Genomic DNA, 21138 nt, shown 5'->3' with positions numbered 1-21138 from the left:
TTTAATTTCCCTTGTGATGTTTCAAAAGGCAGATTGGCCTATGGTCATGGCCAAAGTTTGTACTTTCTTTTAATGTAAATGAAAGCCTCATTTATTGCTTAAATCTATTTTTTCACAACTTACTAATTTGTTTTAAACTTTTTTTTATCTAACATGGCTTATTTATGATTTCAGTAAAAATAACTTAAAACCTGCCAATATCATGTCATGTCATAAGATGAGAGAGAAAAATGAGATATATGAGAATGAGTTCGAGGAATATCATGAAGAGACCATGGTTTCAGAACACCTCGTAGAAGAATTGAAACATTTTGAGAATCAAGAGAAGCCAAACTTAGAGGAGACTGAGACCGTGAACCTGGAAGACGAAGAAAGTGTTAAAGAAAGCTGGATCGGTGTCCATCTCATAGAAACTCAGAAAGAAGAGCTCATCAGTTTGCTTAAGTAGTACATCGATGTATTTGCTTGGTCTTATGATGATATGCCCGGATTGAGCACATATATTGTTTCTCACAAGTTGCCGATCAATCCAGATTTCAGTTGAGTAAAGCAGAAAAGCCGAAAGTTCAAGCCAGATTTGAGTTTGAGAATCAAAGAAGAAGTTACCAAACAGATTCAAGCCAAAGTTGTGGAGGTTATTAAGTATCCAACTTGGTTAGCCAATATTGTTCCAGTGCCTATGAAAGATGGTAAAATTAGAATATGTGCTGATTATAGAGATCTCAATAAAGCCAGTCCCAAAGACAATTTTGCATTGCCAAATATCCACATTCTCATTGACAACTATGCTAAGCATGAAATACAATCATTTGTGGATTGCTTTGCGGGTTATAATCAGATTTTGATGGATGAAAAAGATGCTGAAAAGACGGCTTTCATTACACCATGAGGTGTTTATCATTACCAGGTAATGCCATATGGTCTTAAGAATGCCGGGGCCACATACATGAGAGCCATGACAACTATCTTCCATGATATGATCCATAAGGAGATTGAAGTGTATGTGGATGACATAATCACCAAGTCCCATAAGAGTTCAGATCACTTAACCCATTTGAGAAAGTTCTTTGATCAGTTGCGTCAATACAACTTGAAGCTGAATCTCGCTAAATGTGCTTTCGGAGTACCAGCTGGTAAATTATTGGGTTTCATAGTTAGTAGAAAAGGCATTGAGCTTGATCCTACCAAAGTTAAGGCAATTCAGGATTTACCACCTCCGAAGACTAAGAAAGAAGTTATGAGTTTCCTTGGAAGATTGAACTATATCAGTCGATTCATAGCTCAATCCATGGTGGTTTGTGATCCCATTTTTAAGTTGTTGAAAAAAGGTGCACTGACGGTGTGGACTGAAGAGTGTCAAAAGGCTTTCGATACTATCAAAGATTATTTGACAAATCCACCATTATTGGTACCTCCGCGAGAAGGAAGTCCATTGTTACTATACTTGTCCATCTCAGAGAATGTATTCGGGTGTGTATTAGGACAACATGATGAAACTGGAAAGGAGGAATGCGCGATCTACTATCTTAGCAAGAAGTTTACTCCATATGAGGCTCGGTATACTCTATTGGAAAGAACATGTTGTGCTTTGACTTGGATCGCCCAAAAGTTGAGGCATTATTTGTCTTCATATACTACATATCTTATTTCCAAGATGGATCCATTGAAGTATATTTTCCAGAAACCTATGCCGACTGGAAAACTGGCGAAATGGTAGATGCTTTTGAGCGAGTTTGACATTATGTATGTTACTCAAAAAGCGGTAAAGGACAAGCATTGGCCGATCATCTTGCAGAAAATCCAATCGATGAAGAATATGAACCACTCAAAACATACTTCCCTGACGAAGATGTGTTGTTCATAGGAGAAAGCATTTCTGAGTCATACCTTGGTTGGAGGGTATTCTTTGATGGAGCGGTGAATTATAATGGAGCTGGAATTGAGCGGTTCTAATATCGAAATCCAGTCAACATTACCCCGTGGCGGCTAAACTTTGATTTCATCGCACCAATAATATGGAAGAATACGAGGCTTGCATTCTTGGCATAATGTTAGCCATCGACATGAATGTCCAAAAGTTGCTGGTAATTAGAGATTCAGACTTGTTAATTCACCAGGTTCAAGGGGAATGGGACGTGAAGAATCCAAAGATTGTTCCAAATGTACAATTGGTGCAAAGATTGTGAAAAATATTTCAAAATATAGTGTTTAGGCACACTCCAAGGTTGCAAAATGAATTTGCCGATGCTCTTGCCACTATCTTTTCTATGATCAAGCATCCAGATCAGAATTACATCGATCCTTTGGAGATAGATTTAAAGGAACAACCCGCTCATTGTTCGTATGTCGAAGCGGAACCAGATGAAAAGCCTTGGTATTATGATATAAAGAAGTACCTGGAGACTAGAATTTATCCAGAAGATGCGACATCCAATCAAAAGAAGGCAATACGTCGATTGGCTAACAATTTCTTTCCTAGTGGGGAAATCATTTATAGGAGGACTCCACATTTAGGACTCCTCGGGTATGTAGATTCCATGGAAGCTACAAGACTTCTCGAAGAGGTACATGCTGGAGTTTGTGGACCTCATATGAACAGGCTTACTTTGGCAAAGATGATCTTTCGAGCTGATTATTTTTGGATGACTATGGAGCATGATTGTTGTAGCTTTGTGCAAAAGTGTCATAAGTGTCAAGTACATGGTGATTTGATCCAAGTAACCCCTCACAAACTTAATATTATGGGATCGCCTTGGCCATTCGTGGCCTGGGGCATGGATGTCATTGGCCCAATTGAGCCAGCCGCCTCTAATAGACATAGATTTATTTTTGGTTGCCATTCATTACTTCACCAAGTGGGTGGAAGCAAATTCTTATAAATCTGTGACGAAGAAGGTAGTAGTTGATTTCGTTCGTAACAACTTGATATGTCGATTTGGACTACCTAATTCCATTATTACAGACAATGGTGCAAACCTCAACAATCATTTGATGAAGGAGATATGTGAGCAATTCAAGATTACTCACCGAAATTCAACTACTTATCGTCCTCAAATGAATGGAGCCGTAGAAGCTGCCAATAAGAACATCAAAAAGATCTTGAGAAAGATTATTGATAATCACAAAGGTTGGCATGAGATGTTACCATATGCTTTGATGGGATACCGAACAACTATTAGAATGTCAATCGGAGCAACTCCATACTTGCTAGTATATGGGACAGAAGCAGTGATACCTGCTGAAGTTGAAATACCTTCATTGAGGATCATTCAAGAAGCCGAACTGAGCAATGCTGATTGGGTTCATAATTGGATTGAACACTTAGCCTTAATTGATGAAAAGAGGATGACCGTTGTTTGTCATGGCCAATTGTATCAACAGAGAATGATTCGTGCTTTCAACAAAAATAATGAGATCTCAAACATTCGAAGAAGGAAAATTGGTCTTAAAACGCATCTTCCCCTATCAAGATGAGTATAAGGGAAAATTTACACCAAATTGGCAAGGACTGTACATGGTTTGTAAAATGTTATCTTGCGGTGCCTTGATCCTGTCAGAGATGGATGGCCAGGAGTGGCCAAAACCAATCAACTCAGATGTTGTCAAGAGATACTACGTCTGAAGATTAGTTTTTCTCTCATAACTTTCCTTGTAATCGTATCATTTGCTTGTAATTGCTTATGTCAAGTTTTTATATCCTTGTATTGAACTACGTTCGAACTGAATTCTCAAAAATGAGATTCGTAGGCGGCCTATGTCGGCCTCGGTCATTTTCTTATTAAAATTTCCTATTTCTTTCATTCCTGAAAGGGGAACTGCGTTTGACCTGATTCCTGGCTCAATGGGATATGTAGGCGCCACAACGGCTTGGTCATACACCCCATAAAATTTCCATTCCCCTTTATAATGGAAACTGGGGCAGAATTTTTGAGAGGAGCTTAAAAATTCTAAAGATCCTTCGCTAGCAAGACAGGATTGATCATGCATTAGGAAAAGGCAATTGGTCTTCTCAAAAATTCCGCAAGTCTTCCTACCAATGATTTGAGAAATGCCAAGACATTTTACTAGGGTAGAATTTTTGAGAAGATCTCAAAAATTCTATCAAGTACTGTTAGAAGTTCAAAATTAACGACAAGTAATCTCTAGCGTGATCAGAAGCTCATGAACCCAATATCTCAGAAATTCAAAGTCAAACTTCATATTTTCCCAGCTTAAAAGAATTTTTAGATTGTATATATCGAAACTTGAACTGAAGTGTTCACTTAAGCTTTAATGTGACATGACACTTGGCGGTGACCCTAATCAAATTACTTGTCAAAAATCTATTTTTCTTAAAATTTTTGACATATATAAAATATTTTGTATAAAATATAGATCTATCTTATGTCTACCAAGAAGCGGGAAGCTAGAAGCAATCAACCAAAGATAGCAAGAGGAAGAGCAAGCAATCAAAGAAGTCAACACAGATTAGTTCATTTAAAACTAATAAATTTTTGTGGATGCAGGTTTACAAGGATATCAAGAGATCATCATGTTCAACAATATGGGAAAGTTAGAAGAGCAAAAGCGCCCAAGACTGACATTTTCTTTATGCAGGAAATGACATTGATATTCCTGCGATAAGAAGTAGTTAACTTGGTATTTTGAATAGCAATTTCTTGTTCATATTTCTCAACAAAAATAGTAGCCACAACGAAGATACAAGTGGTCAAAGAAAAGTAGGTGAAAACATCGAGAGGATGGCACTTTAAGATGTACAAATGACTATAATAACGTCATGTTGCAGTTTCCAGCGTCAAAGACGTCTGAAGGGCACATGTAAGACACATCAAATATCAGAGAGAATTTGAAGTGCAACTTGCCAAAATATATTCATTATCACGTTAAAGTCGAAAGAGGCTAACGTTGAAGGATATTTGTAAGTCACATCGATACCAGATACAATGATGTGCATTGCCGAAAGTCCATTCCATATTATATTATCGGAAGTGATAATATCATTGCCAAGAGGGCCATCCATATTATATTGTCAGATGTGGTAATATCATAGCCGAGAGGGCCATCAACATTATGTTATCAAATGTGGTAATATCATTGCCTAGAGGGTCATCCATTTTATATTATCAAAGATGGTAATATCATTACCGAGAGGATCATCCATGTTATATTATCAAAGGTGATAATATCATTGCCGAGAGGGCCATCACCATTATATTACCAAAGGTGGTAATATCATTGCCGAGAGGGCCATCCATTTCATATTATCAAAGATGGTAATGTCATTGCCGAGAGAGCCATCAACATTATATTAATAAAGGTTATTATATCATTACCGAGAGGGTCATCCATATCATTTGCCGAAAGAGGCGATATTATTGCCTAAAGGGCCACGAACATATAACAACATATCAAGTCATCATATATCGTGTCAAAATTGGATGAGGCTGAAGTTTGAGAAGTATATTATAAATCACATCAAACTTTAGACAAGTGCCTCGTTTGCTCTACGTTAAAATTGGAGGAGGCTGCATACCAACGTAGTAAAGACACTACTTTCCTATTTGAATTACAATTTCTACTAATGAATTTTATCTTAGTCTTTATCGAGAACATCCGAGAGGATGCATCCTTAATTAAACCATAGGTGTGGACGTTAACAAAAAGGACGTAACACAACATGAAACTTTTCTTCGCAGCGAACTGGGACATAGTCCGAAGAGGAGTATCAAACTCTTAGAATGCGAGCTGAGGAGCAACTTCCACCACAATGAAACCACACCCCTATCAGAAGGCATGTGGGTTTTTCTTTGGGTTTATCGGTTTCAATTTCACATCCGAAAAACTTTGCACTCTCACCGGAGGCAAATTTCCAATATGAGTGACCATACACGAAGAACTTTGGAAAGTATGTACCTGTAAGTCCTTAACTATGGGTGTGAAGTGCACCACATTCGTGGTTAAGAGGTTGCAAGCCTTTTTTTCATACTCGACTTACTTGTCACTCCTCCAGAACCAAAGGTTATCTTGCATAATAGATTTCCTTTTCAACCGATCGAGTTGAACTACAAACAACCTGATTCCTTGAGTTGAAGAATATGTAGGCGGGCTCAATGTTAAAAACTCTGCTGTATTTCAATATTCTCTCTTAAATCTTATTCCCAAGCATTTCAATATCTTCATAATTTGATATCGGGATAGCTTTTGAATTCTTTGGTTAGGGTCCAGCCATAATTCCTCAAAAATCCGTATCGAGCCTTTTTCTCAAAGAGATAAAATGGTTTGGTCAAAATTGGATTCGTCAATCTTCTTTGCCCAGGTTGTCTTTCATCAACCCTACCCAAAGAATGGGGCAGTTGTTGACACCCAATTTTGATCTTATGCAATTCGAGTTAACTATCGAGCTATTTCAATTTCAAACAATTTGAAATAATCATCTTTGAAAAATCCTAAAAACTATATATTATAAAATCTCTTTCTAATTAGTTTTGCTTAATATTTTTCAGAAATAATTATATAATTTTACATATTGGTTTATATATTTTTCATATTTTATATAAATATTTAATAAATAGCCTAAAAATATTGTTTAGCATAAATACATATTTATTTCTTTTAAATTAGTGGATTATATAATTTTGTATAATTAGTTTTCTATCTTAAGTAATGAACTTATGTCTTGATAATTATTTCGTCTTGTTTAAATTAAGAAGTTCGAATAATTAATCGATAATTATCCCTCTCATTTTAATTTTGGCCGGATTTAGTTATTTGATTCATTTTGGTCATACCTAACTCAAATTGGTAAATGGCCAATTTTTAAATAAAATAGAGCATCCTTTTAATTTACACACACTCCCACGATCTCATCTCTCTTTTCCTCTTTGAATCCTCACGCACTCCTCTCTATTTTTATTCTTTCTCACGCTCTAAATCAAAGTCGCGCTTTCCTGTCCCCTTTTTCCTTCCCAGAATGCGAAAGTCAGACCAAGAACCCTAAATTTCTTCATCCAAACGACCGCCCCCTATCACCCCTGTCAGTCCCCTTCTACATATTTTCAAAGATTGCAAACCACTGGCCTAAATTGTTGACTTAAGGTTAGATAAATCTCACCATAATCTAATGCGAATCAGAAGATATCACATAGAATCTGGATTTTTGGGGGTATATTCTCCTCTTGCTTGTTTTTTTCCTTCCATTCTCTCCAATCAATCTCTCATCTCCCACTCAAACGACTATTTGAATTCAAACCTTTATTTTTGCTATAAATACATGGTATTGGTGCCATTTAGAGGGATACTCAGACAGGAAGATTATTGGAATTTGAAGGTTGGAGAATAGTATTCTACAAAATCAAACCCACGAAGGTTTGAGCCTCGGATTTTCGATTTTCTTTCGAGTTATTTTGGTCATCTGTTGTTGTGGTAGGTCGAAGTGGAATTTTCTCAGCTTGTTTGTCTCAGTTTGCTGCCCCAGAAAAGGTATATAACCTCACTCTCATTACTGTCTTCCTCTCATTCGGAGTTTTGCTTTGTTTACTTAGTTGGTCGTTTGATCTCTTAGTTTAGTAAGAATGGGGATTCTTTCGTATGAGCAAGAAATTTCGGTTTTTCCTGTGTGAACATGGTTCGAATATGTATGTATGGGTGCTGGAAGTTTAGTTTCTGGTTGTTGCTGCTCTTATTGTGTAGGCTTTCCTAGTATTATTGTCATCGGTTTCGAAAATGTTTTATTAGCCTTAGTTGTTTGTTCTTTCTCATTATGAACCTGCTTTGTTGCCTAATATTTGACATCATATTCTTCATTCTTTCACCCCAAGTTGGTTGAATGAACTAAGAGGTCAACATTTTGAGTTCAAGTGATATATCTGCCACTGTTTTGAGTTGATTTATTGTCTTTATTAATGCCCATTTTTGAGTCCTTATTGTAATGATTTTTGAGCTTGTCTTGGAGCATCGGGGTTTTGTATTTATTTCTGGATTTTAGCCTATTTCTGGCCTTTGCTTCTTTTTGGAGTCTTTTCCTACTTCTTCTTCATTTTTTTTTAAATTCATAAGCTTGTTAATCTTCGAATGATGAGGCACGCGTTGTTGGTGCCTTTCTCTGTAGTGTTGTTGCCTCATTAACTTGGTTTTCGAGTGCGTCATTTCGTGTGTATTGATTCATGTCTTCAAATTGATTGTGAGTCGAGAAAACATCTGAGCGTGAGGTGTTGTAGTATTTGGTTGTTTAAAATCCTTGCGGTAGTAGACCCTTTGATGAAGGAATAGACCAGTTCTTTTGATTTACAAAAAAAAAAATAAAAAAATGAACCAATAGCCTTTCTTATTTACCTTGAGAGTCGTTGTCTTCATCATCTTAGTTTCTTTTGCCTCATATTATACAAAATAGTCGAGTGGACTTGTGAGTAGAATATCAGATCAATTCTTTTCTGTGGCAAGACTAGTAGTATAAATCACGTGCAAGTCATGGCTCAAAACTTGTATGTTATGCTAAAATGATCGTTTATCACTGTTTCTTCATCAGAATACATTATGCATCTACCATGGCATTTAATGTCTTTGGGATTTTAAACCTTTCCAAGTTAAAATTATATTTGTCCTACATTTTATTCAATGTATCGTGGCAGTGCTTTCTTGGGTTATTTTCCCTGCACATTTGATATGAATCAAGTTTTGTTTCGTTATCGTTAATTGTATAGAGAGAGAATTGCACCCCTCTCTACTTTTTCTTTTAATATACTAATCTTTATTTCCTTTTTTTGTGTTGCCTGTGAAATCTGTCTCGAGTCTATTTTGGACTCTCAACTCCTATCCTTGCATCTCTTCATTGGGCCAAAGGCTCAATTTTACCCTTATCGTGTCAGCCAACCTTGGGATATCGAAGAAAAAGTTTTTGTAATTGATATACAGGTCCCGAAAAGCAGAAAAATGAATTGTATACATTCGATATACACTGATATACATCAGGGGTATACAAAAACGGGAATTGAGCCAATAGCCCAACTCAGCAACGAGTTTGGCCCTTAAAAGGGCCCAAATTCATCTTCTCTTTTATTCTCCTAGATTATTTAATTGTGATTACTTATTGTTAGTTTTTTTTAATTAACTCTAACTTTAAATAACTTAATTGAATTCCCCAAAGGATGAACTATTTTCTTTGTGTTGGTTTACTTTAATAAATTTTATTTTATCATCTCTTGTACCCTTATTTACTTATTCAAATGTTTTTCTATTCAAAACTTTCACTTACTTTTAACTAGTTTAAAATGATTTCTTGGTTTATCAACTAAATTGGTGTAAATTATTTTTAAAATGATTCAAACAAATGCTAATTAATCTAGTTTTTTTAAAATTCTAATCACTTGCAATTTAATTCAAATATTTCATTTTAGGTCTTTTAAAAAAAAAATGAAAAAATGATCCTTTATTTAACTATTTTCTCAAAGTTCGAATATTGTAAATTACATTTTGTATTAAACCATTTTTTTCAAAGAATTAGTCAAATATTATTTTAGTCCAGTCGTAGGATAACCGCATGTTAGCGGCTATTTTAAGTGCTAATACCTTCTTAGAGTAGAAATAAGAACCTCTTACCCATTTTCTCTAAATTTTTAAAGGTTTATATGTTAAGGCCTTTTTAAATGAAGTTTTGTTAATTTCTTTAAAAAATTAAGTGGCAACTCTTTTCTAAGCATTTTTCTCAAATTTTTTATACTTAGAACATTTCAAAAAAGTGATTTTTCTAAAGATAGTAAAATTACGGCATACAACCATATCTCTTAGAATATAAAGAGTTACATGGCCCGTAACCTATCAAATTAAAGATATTTGAATCTACTTTCCAATGCTACCAATTTCTCGTTAATTCAATTTCTAAGTAAAAAGTTATGACTATTTTAGTAACATGATACAGTGCTGTTACGAATTAACCGACGGGAAAACATTAAAAAGCATCGTTTTTGTCTTTTTACCTCCAAGAAAACCCTAAATGAATTTCTTGACTAATAAAAGGCTCAAAACAATCAGATTTTCATCTTTTAATCCATCATTCTCTTCTCTCTCAAACCCTAAGGCAAAACCCTAAGGAAAAATCAAAGTAGAAGACTCCATTCAAGATTCTTTCAATCTTTTTCAAGATTCTTCTTCAAGGTAAGTCTTTCTCCAAGAATTCCATTCTTTTCAACTCAAATTCCTCCGTACAATTATGAATCACTAATGAAAATCATAATTATTGGCCATAGATATTTCAAGAAACTAATTCAAAAATCTCAAGAAAGATTTTCTTGATCGTTTACCTTCAAGTTAGGGTTTCAAGGATTCTAATCAAGTTCTTTTTCAAGATTCTTCAAGATCCTTGTTCTTCCAGGTATGTAAGGCTATCATAGAGTTGGACTAGTTCGTCCTCACGCCCTACATCTAACTTTCAAATAAGTAAAAGAGAAATCTAGGATTTCACCCCCTAAATTTGAGTATTCTTGAGATAAGTTGATTTGAGTTCTTGAGTTTATGGTTCTTTTAAAAATTCTATTCCTAATTATTGAGTTTCTATATTTTTATTGAGATCTTTGAGTAGATTTGTTCATGTCTATAGTTCAGCATGAACCCTATTTTGAGTTATAAATCTTGAGAAGTTTTTCAAAGCCAACACTTGAGTTTTAAACTGAGTTTTGAGGAAGTAAGTATGAGAATGAGAAGAGTCATATACATGAGTTCCATAATGTTCTTTAGAACCTTGAGTCGATTCGTTCATGCTCATAAATTCTGCATGAACTCCATACATTGAGTATCTTCGAGTTCTAAGTCTTTGAGCATTGAGTTCCTAACCCTTTTGAGATTATATTCCTACTTATGGGACTACTACATGTTACCCATTAAGCCTTTTGAGTTGAGTTGTTCATGCTCATAATTCTGCATGAACCCTATGAGCCGAGCAGTCTAGAGATAGGTAGTATCATTGAGTCTTGAGTTCTGAGTACCGAGGTTCTTTATTGTTATTAAGATCCCTGAGTTGAGTCGTTCATATTTATAATTCCACATGAACCCTATGATTTGAGTTATATATTTTAAAAAGTTTTTTAAACCAACACTTGAGTTCTTAAACTGAGTTTTGAAAAAGTAAAGATGAGTTTTGAGGAAAGAGTTTTCTAAACACGATTAGTATGACAATCGAGTATGTCATAAATGTATGAGCAGTATGGTATCTAGATATACCATCAATGTTTATGCAATATGACTTCTCGAGTCATCAATGATCATATTATAATATGATTTTGAAATGTTTTTGAGAAAGAGCAGAGTTGAGTTCATTTTCTTTAAAATTATATATGGGAACTAAGTACTCCCAAGAGTAAATGTTTTCACATTTAAGATGAGAGGAAACTGAGATTTCCAAAGGAGTTTTGAGCAGTTTGAATACCGTCTCTTTTAAGAGATATTTTTGAGTAATAATCTCAAACCACATAAAGGGTTATATTTTTTAAAACATATGACCTAGTATATCTTGGGAGTAGCATTGAGCAGCGATATGGGGGAGAGTTCAGATGACTCACAGCCCCCATAAACTATATAGCCAACATGGGTAGAAAGGGTCATACTTGTTAGATGATTCTTTTGTGCTTTTTAGCATAGACTAGTGGATTCACTAAGTGAGTAGGTTCTATACCCCGGAAAAGTATAGGTAGTCCCTGGCAGCGTGAGGCAAGACGTTGTATCATCACATAGCTCATAGTGATGGTTGTCAGTTAGAGAAACTCCCACAGAGATATTTTGTATTCTTATATACACAGAGTTATATTGTATTTTTATATACAAACTGAGTTGTTATTGTATTCTTCAATACATTGAGTTGATGTCTACTGTTTTAAAAGCTTTCCATATATTGCATCTTTTATTGTTGCTTTATATTGAGTTGAGTATCTAGAGTTGAGTATACAGAGTTGAGGATCCAGAGTTGAGTATACAGAGTTGAGTATACCGAGTTGAGTATACAGAGTTTAGTATCTTATTATTGAGTTGAGTCTTATACCTTTTTATTGAGTTGAGCCTTATTTCACTAAGTTGAATATCTTATCATTGAGTTGAGCCCTATTTTCTCTGAGTTGAATTGAACAATGTTTTTTTGAGTTGAGTGAGTTGAGAAGAGGTAAGTATGTTTCTATTCCATCGATTCAAGCTTATGTTTATGCTTTAGAATTCTCCTTACATGCTTGTACATTCCATGTACGGAGCCATTTGTCCTGCATCATTTCATGATGCAGATACATGTACTTAGGATCATCAATAGGTGCTTTGTTGATACGACATGCAGTTCGAGTTAGCTATGGTGAGCCTCATTTCTTCCGGGGGTTTCCACTTGTACTTTCAGTTATATCAGTTGTTAGGATGTCGTGGGTCTTGTCCCGACTTTCATCTTTGTCAATTAGAGGCTTCATAGATTGACAATAGAGTTCCAAAAGTCTGTTCATTTATTTTGTTAAATGTTTTAAAGACTTAAGTTGCCTATTTTATGGTGAGTTGAATATTTTATTTTTATTCAGTTTTAAACTTTGTATGCTTGAGTTAGTCTTCCGCTTGTAGTCAGTCAGGATGAGGGTTCGCTTGGGGATCAACAATGATTCTCGAGTGTCGGTCACGTTCAGGGTGTAGGCTCGGATCGTGACAGTTGCAATCTTCATCATATTAGATAGAGGTACACCATTTACTTCTAACTTTTGGAGGACGTTGCAAGCTGAATTAGGTACTAGATTGGATCTTAGTACCGCATTTCACCCTCAAACCGATGGTCAGTCTGAGTGAACAATTCAAGTGTTGGAGGATATGCTTCGTGCGTGCGTGATAGATTTTGGTGGTCAGTGGGATCAATGTTTACCCTTGGCATAGTTCTCGTACAACAATAGCTATCACTCATGTATTGATATGGCCCCATTTGAAGCATTGTATAGGAGGAGATGTAGGTCTCCCATTGGTTAGTTTGATGCATTTGAGGTGAGACCTTGGGTACCGATCTTTTGAGGGAATCTTTAGAGAAAGTGAAATCCATATAGAAGAAGCTTCTAGCAGCTCAGAGCAGGTAGAAGGAGTATGCAAATCGGAAGGTCAAGGACTTAGAGTTTATGAAGGGTGAGCAAGTCTTGCTGAAGCTTTCACCCATGAAGGGTATGATGCAGTTTGGTAAGCAAGGTAAGCTTAGTCCGAGGTATATTGGACCATTTGAAGTTCTTAAGTGTGTGGGGGAGGTGGCCTATGAATTGGCCCTGCCTCCAGGGTTGTTAGGAGTGCACCCGGTATTTCATGTATCCGTACTGAAAAAATACCATGGTGATGGTAACTACATTATTAGTTAGGATTCGGTCCTGCTTGATGAGAATCTGTCTTATGAGGAGGATCCTATAGCTATTCTAGATAGGGAGGTCCGGAAGTTGAGGTCAAAGGAGATTGCATCTATCAATGTTCAGTGGAAGAATTGGTCAGTTGAAGAGTCCACTTGGGAGAGTGAGGTTGGTATGCATGAAAGATATCCACACCTTTTTATCGATTCAGGTATCCTTTCTTACCCTCACCTTCTTTTGATCGTTCGAGGACGAACGATGGGTAAATTGGTATCTAATGTAACGACCCATTTGGGCGTTTTGAGTACTAGAGCTTTTTATTTCATAAAATACTTTCTGATAGATTCTAAATGAGTATTTTTGGACTATTCGTAACTACAATAATAGAATTAATGGGGTAGTTTTAATAATTTATTTAGTTGGTGGTTAAAGAAAATAACATTAAAATTAATAGTGGGTCACTTTCTCACTTTTATAATTAGTCTTTAAATAGTTAGGGTAGTAAATAATCTGTAGAAGAAAATAGGAGAAGAGGAGAATAACAGAATAGAGCGTGAACGAAAGAAGAACCAAGTGACTTAGGCTTCAGGTAACTCATCCGCTAAAAAAATAATTGTTTTGGGTATATTGGTATGAATCATAGTATTATCATTATTATTATGATGTTGGGGGTGAAAGAATGAACTTGTGGGTGCTATGCGTATGTGTTTACTGTCGTTGCAATTCTTTACCTTGCAATTCAGTCGGATTTGTATACTAATTTAGGTAGTGTTAAATTATAATGTTTGTTTGAGGGATAACTTTATCAATCTAATAATTTGGATTGGATAGAAGTTTGGAATGGAAATTGGGTAACAGTAACAATTGAAAAATTAAGGGCAGCGTTTTGGGGTTTGGCTTTGGGGGAGAAAAATTGTAGTGGATAATAATTGCCATGGTGATGGCAATGACGAGGATAATATGTTGGTTTGAAGTGTGGACTGCCACTGGTTTCAGCACCAGTGGCTTTAGCTTTGGATATTAAAATTTTTATTATTATTTTATAAATCAAGTTTTGATATATTGAGATAGGTAATTAAATATTGAGTGTAATATATTATTTGAATACCATTAAGGTTATGTTATTCAGAGAAATAAAGACTTCACCCTAGACTTGCAATTTGAGAAATATGGGAGTTGACATAGAAGTTGAAATCAAAATTTAGGAAAGTTTTTATAGTTATATAGGTGTCTATAGTCTTGTTTACTTATGAGTTATGCATACTTAATAGATTGGAAACACTCTGAGGCATTGAGGAAAGGAAAAGCATTGGGGAACTAGCTTGCATGTCTTCGGTTCTTCAGTGGAGGTAGATTATGATTTATTCTATTTGATAGATAGACTATTAATAGTGATTGATATGCATTGAGTGATATTGTGAATTTTTCTATGTACTTGGTTGTTGTGGTTTGGATAATTCGTATGTTGTTGTGATTGGTAAAGACCGTGAATCCATAATCTTGAACCTTCTCTATCAAAGTGATGCCTTAAATGAAGTAGGTTTGATGAAATACTGTTAATGAAGTGAAAAGCGGTGATAATGAATGATAATTTAATGGTATTTTGGATCGGGTGCCACGAGCCAGCACGAAATTTTGGATCGGGTGTCACGTTTCGACACGATATTATTGGATCGGGTGTCACGTTCTGACACGGATATAAGCATGGTGTGGAGGCATGAGTCCTCGTGTGTGTTCTTGATATTGTTGATTGATTACATACTTACTTTAGTGTTGTTTGCCACCTGCTAAGTGTCATAGTTGATTTTATACTATTGCTTATTGCATATTAGTTTCTATTTTGAGTTGGCCGATAATACCTACTCAATACATGTTGCCCTGTACTGACCCTTACTTGTGTTTTCTTCATTTTCTTTTGTGGATTGCAGCAAGTGTACCATTAACTTCGACTTTCCCTCAGCTCTAGCCAGTCTCCAGCTCATCAAATTTCAGGGTGAGCTACTTCTTCTAGTTCGTGCTGGATTCTCTCGGTCATGACATGATGTCTTTAAATTTCAGACATAGACTATCCTACTTATTTATTTTGGTGTCGTTAATACTCTTAGACTTGGTATATTTAGAATAGATGTCCTTATGTGATGACTTTCAGGTTTTGGGGATAATATGTAATAGACTCTAGAGATTTCTTTTATTGGAGCTTTAATAAGTTTTGAGCTTCCGCATTTGGTTGTTTCCGTAAGTTGAATAATTGATATAAGTTGGGGTTGAATTCGTTGGTTCGCTCACTTAGGAGGTTAAGTGTGGGTGCCACTCATTAATAGTTTTGGGTCGTGACATCTAATATAATAGATACTCCCTCCGTTTCACAAAGAATGACCTGGTTTGACTTGGCACAGAGTTTAAGTAAATAAAAAAGACTTTTAAATCTTGTGGTCCTAAATTAAAGTTAAGTCAAATGTACAAAATTGCCCTTAATCTTGTGGTCTTAAACATGCCACGTGGAAAGCAAAAAGTAAATTGTTACCAAAAAGGAAAGAGGTCATTCTTTTTAAACTGACTAAAAAGGAAAGGAGGTCATTCTTTGTGAAACGGAGGGAGTAGTATATTGTGTGTATCCTTTCCTTTTATATGTTCTAAAGTAATGTTATATATTGAAGTCGCGTCCAAAAAATTTAGCCATCGTCTTTTACTACTACTTGGTTTTTGTAAAAATACATACACAACACAAAACTATGATCAAAGTACACCGAAAAGAAAATACAAAAAGACATATCAAAATAACCAGGAATACAAACCTAGGAAAAGGTATTATCTAAGAAAATCTACGGCAAGAAAGCCTTACCTAAATAAAGATAGACACGTAAGAAAACATAATAATAACATAATTTTCTTTCTTGGCAACCTCGATTCCTATTTGAAAAAATATACATGCTTTATCCTTTTTTGCTATCTTTGGTCTATCTTTTTGGGGGTTATTTCCGTCTTCTTTAGTTCTTCAATTAGAGCATGTATATCGTTATCTTGTTTTGTTTGTTCTTTAGGTATTTTAGTTTCTACTAAAATATCTAAATTTTTTATTTATTCCTGTTACGTTATCTTCTAGTTTTTTATTTAATTCTAACAATACAAAGATTATTAGATTGTCCAGGTAGATATAACAGTAGAACGAAAAAGGCTCAGCTTATAGAAGACTTTCAAGAAACACTGATAAATGTAGACGAATATATGTCAGATAACGAAAGTATATATTCAGTAATAAGCATAGATGTAGTAGAAGAACGAAGACAAGACTCATCAGATTCAGAAGAAGAAAGCTTAATAAACAAAATAAGACTAGAAAAATCCTCGGCAGCGGCGCCATAAACACCCCACACATAGAAAGACTTTATTTTGGAAAACAAAACCTGATATTTTATCCACCATCTAACCTGAGTTTCCGAGTAAAACCAGAAACCAAGATAGACAGACCCCAAAGATGTTTGATAGACAACCTATGGATAGCTTACAATAAAATACCACGAGACAATAGCTATTTCATTTATGTATTAAACTCTTAAAGCCACTACTTTACCGAGAAAAATGAAAATAAAAAGTTCAAATTCTATGTGGTGGTTCAAGGAAGACTAGCAGGTATTTTCCAGACATGGACTGAGGTAATAGACTAGATTAAAGATTTCCCACTCCCCTCTTCAAAGGGTTCGATAATTTAAACGAAGCATTAGACTATGCCAGAGGAACTTTGGGGCCAAATTATTTCATAAGCCCAATATTAAGAAAAACCACAAGCCCGTTTATACAATGCAATATCAAGAAAGACACATACAAAATCATTTTTTGTGATCATTGTTCCTCGATGACAGAAGGTTGTAGAAGACAAAATCAAAATATTGACACACTTGAAAAAGAAAAAGAAAAATTGACTATGTATATATAAGTTACAGAGCATATATATAAGACTTTAAGAACTGTTTGGTATCATAGCATAAGTTACAATCATGTATAAGATCAACAACATACTTATCCAACAGTTTAAATATATGCCGACACCGTGTCTTTAGACAAGACCCGGCCACAGAACCAGAAATAGTTAAACCCATAGGAATAAGAATGCCAACAGAACCTCCTATCAAACTCTAAGATGGAGGAGATAGAGGAAAAATACGAAATATAGCAGCTCATGACCTTCAATTATAGAACTCAATAATAGATGTATGGAAAGGAATAGTAGTAGAAGATTATATACACCATTATAGTGAAACAGATGTAGAAACCATGTATAGATACATGGAGACTTTCTTAGGAGAATTAATTAAAGGAGTATGGGAAGCATACAAAGTAGCATATCCTCAAGAATTTCAAGAATTAGTAAATATGGGATCAAATTCGTATAATTTTACTAATAAAATACACAGCTTAATAACAGGAGAAGACCCAAATAGCGGATTAGTAGTATTACAAAAGAATGCGCTAATAAAATTAGAACAACTTAGTATAACAAATTGGAGCCATATAAAGATTTTTTTAAAAGACTATTTCTACTATTGTGCAATAAGTGGTAATGCATTTGACCAAAGCTTGGGAAAAAAGCTTTTTAACAAATTCCCTGGTGCCTTAGGAAGAGAAATAGAAGAAAGATGGAACAAAAGAGAAGGAGTAATGCAAAACCCGAACGCTAACTGGTCTATAGGGCATAAAATACAACATGTTATGGAAATACTATAAGAAATATGTACAAATATACAAATACAAAAACAATTAAAACAAAACGAGACAGGTTTTTGTAAATATATATACACAACACAAAGCTATGATCAAAGTACACCAAAAAGAAAATACAAAGAGACATATCAAAATAACCAAGAATACAAACCTAGGAAAAGGTATTATCTAAGAAAATCTACAGCAAAAAAGCCTTATCTAAATAAAGATAGACACGTAAGAAAACATAATAATAACATAATTTACAAAAATAGATTATCTTGTTTTACATGTGGAAGTGAAAAGCATCTAGCTAATATTTGTCTAGGTAGAAATAATAGTAGAACGAGAAATGCTCAGCTTATAGAAGACTTTCAAGAAACATTGATAAATGTAGAAGAATATATGTCAGATAACGAAAATATATATTCAGAAATAAGCATAGATGCAGTAGAAGGAAGAAGACAAGACTCATCAGATTCAGAAGAAGAAACCTTAAAAAAGGAAATAGGACTAGGAAAATTAGATTTAAACATAAAAGATTATACCTTTGTCAATATACAATGTGATCACCAATTTTGTAAAGAAAAAGGATTAGATAGCCAAAGATGTTTTAATTGCACCGAATACCCAAGTAAAGACAGAAGAGCCAAATGCATGAATTGCTATATAGAAGGTTGCATCAGATGCATAGACAAAATATTTAATATTAAGATCATATATGAGCCAGTAATCATTAAAGAGAAAGCATTAAAATCATTAGAAGATAAGATAGAAAATTTAGAGGGAAGAGTAAGTAGACTAGAAAAAGGGAAAGGCGTAGAACTAGAAAAAGGCGGAAGAGAAACTAGTCAATCTAAGCCATCAGTAAAAGAAATAGAACTTTAATATTAAAAACAAGACTACAAGTCATTTGAAGGACTGATTTGTAATGAAGATAAGAAAATTAATACCATAAAAATACTAACTAGAATAAGGATTCAGAACTGCGAAATAGAAAATCTAGCTCTAGTAGACTCAGGATTCACAAAAAGTATAATAAATAAATGTATCCTACCTATAGATGTAATAAAAGAATTTGCAGAACCACAAAGCGCCATGCAAGTGGATGGATCTTCAAATGTATTTAAGCATTATGTTAGTAATGCACAAATAAGTTTCTTAAACACATGTGCAGACTTTTATAAACCCACGTACAAGTTAGAAAGAATATGGGTTAGAGATTTAAATATTAGAGTAGACTTTGTCTTAGGATTAGACTTCCTATTACATAATAATGGCAGTTGTCTCCTTACGAGAGACGGAGTAATCTTCTCTAAAAATACTACCCGGACCGCAATAACAACGGAATCCGTTCCAACAAGATCTAGATATCTTAAAAATAAGCCTAATACAAATACCTCGAAATGCAATAAAGGGGAAGAATGCACTTGTACTAAGATACACATTATAGATGAGGAAGAGAAAATTGAAGAAATCGAATTATTAGAAGTAAACCCCTCAGATATACATATGGAAAAAATTTATAATTTAATAGAAATAAATACAGAACTTTACAATTTCAAAAGAGGTTTACAACATATAGGAGTAAAAAAAAATCAAAAAGATTTAGATGAAGTAATTTCTATTCTAGACAGGTTAGAAATAATCGGAGAGAGACCCCTGAAGTACTGAGAAGCCAATCATATAACTTGCAGACTTGACATCATTAACCATGAATACACTGTTAAAATTGCATCGATAGAATCAACAAATGAAGATCTAAAAGAATTCGAAGACTAGATAAAGGAATTATTAAAATTAAGGGTAATAAGAAGATCAACTTCAAGACATATGTCAACAACATTTATGGTAAGAAATCATAGTGAAATAGTAAGAGGAAAGGCTAGAATGGTAATAAATTATAAGAGACTTAATGACATTACCAAAATGGATGGATATAAGCTACCTGACAAATCATAAATAATAAATAGAATACAAGTAAGAAAAATATTTAGCAAGTTTGATTGTAAATCTAGATATTGGCAAGTTAAAATGCATGAAGACAACATAGAATGGACTGCTTTCACTTGCCCAGAAGGACACTTCGAATGGTTAGTAATGCCATTTGGACTAAAGACAGCCCCTCCAATTTTCCAGAGAAAAATGGATAATATTTTTAGGGAATATAATTTTTTTATTTTAGTATATGTGGACGATATTTTAATATTTAGTCATACTATTAAAGAACACTTAGGACAATTACAAATAGTATTTAAACTATTCGTAGACAATGGAATATTATTAGCAAGAAAAATATGGAGTTATGCAAAAGTCTCATACAATTCTTAGGAGTAGAAATTGGAAATGGAAAAATAAAATTACAACCTCATATAGCCAAAAAGGTCTTAGATATGCTAGATAAATTAGACAACACTAAAGAATTACAAAAATTTCTAGGAATCTTAAATTACGCAAGAAACTTCATAAAAGACCTAGGAAAGGTAGCAAGACCTATGTCCTAAAAAACAGGAGCACATGGGCAAAAGACTTTCAATACTGAAGACACAAAATTAATTAAAAAATTAAAATAAATGGTTAAAAATATACAGACCTATCTCTCCCATTAGAAATAGACTATCCAATAGTAGAAACAGATGAAAGTTTAGAAGGATGGGGAGCGGTATTAAAAACAAATAAAAACAAGTATGAAGACAAAAAGGATGAAAAAATTTGCGCTTTTCAAAGCGGAAAATACAAAGAAAAAGGAAATATGAGCAGTATAGACGCAAAGATACTAGCGGTAATTTACGGTCTAAACAGTTTTAAATTATACATTATAAATAAAAAAGAAATCCTAGTACTAACTGATTGTGAAGTCATTGTAAAGTTTCACCAAAAAATAAATGGAAAAAGTAGTACTAAAAGGCGATGACTAAATTTTTTGGATACGACTTCAATAGATAACATTACTTTAGAACATATAAAAGGAAAGGATAATTCTTTAGCAGATCAACTTAGCAGGCTTATAAAAACTAACTCTTCTCTTTCAACATGAATACAGGAAAAGACAAAGCAAGAGCTTCCAGCTCAAGCAACTGTCACGACCCGATTTATCGAGTCATGATGGCAC

The sequence above is a fragment of the Solanum tuberosum genome, unplaced genomic scaffold (assembly GCF_000226075.1).
Source record: "Solanum tuberosum cultivar DM 1-3 516 R44 unplaced genomic scaffold, SolTub_3.0 scf00219, whole genome shotgun sequence".
NCBI lineage: Eukaryota > Viridiplantae > Streptophyta > Magnoliopsida > Solanales > Solanaceae > Solanum > Solanum tuberosum.
The sequence above is the reverse complement of the archived record's forward strand: the minus strand, read 5'-3'. Positions refer to the sequence as shown.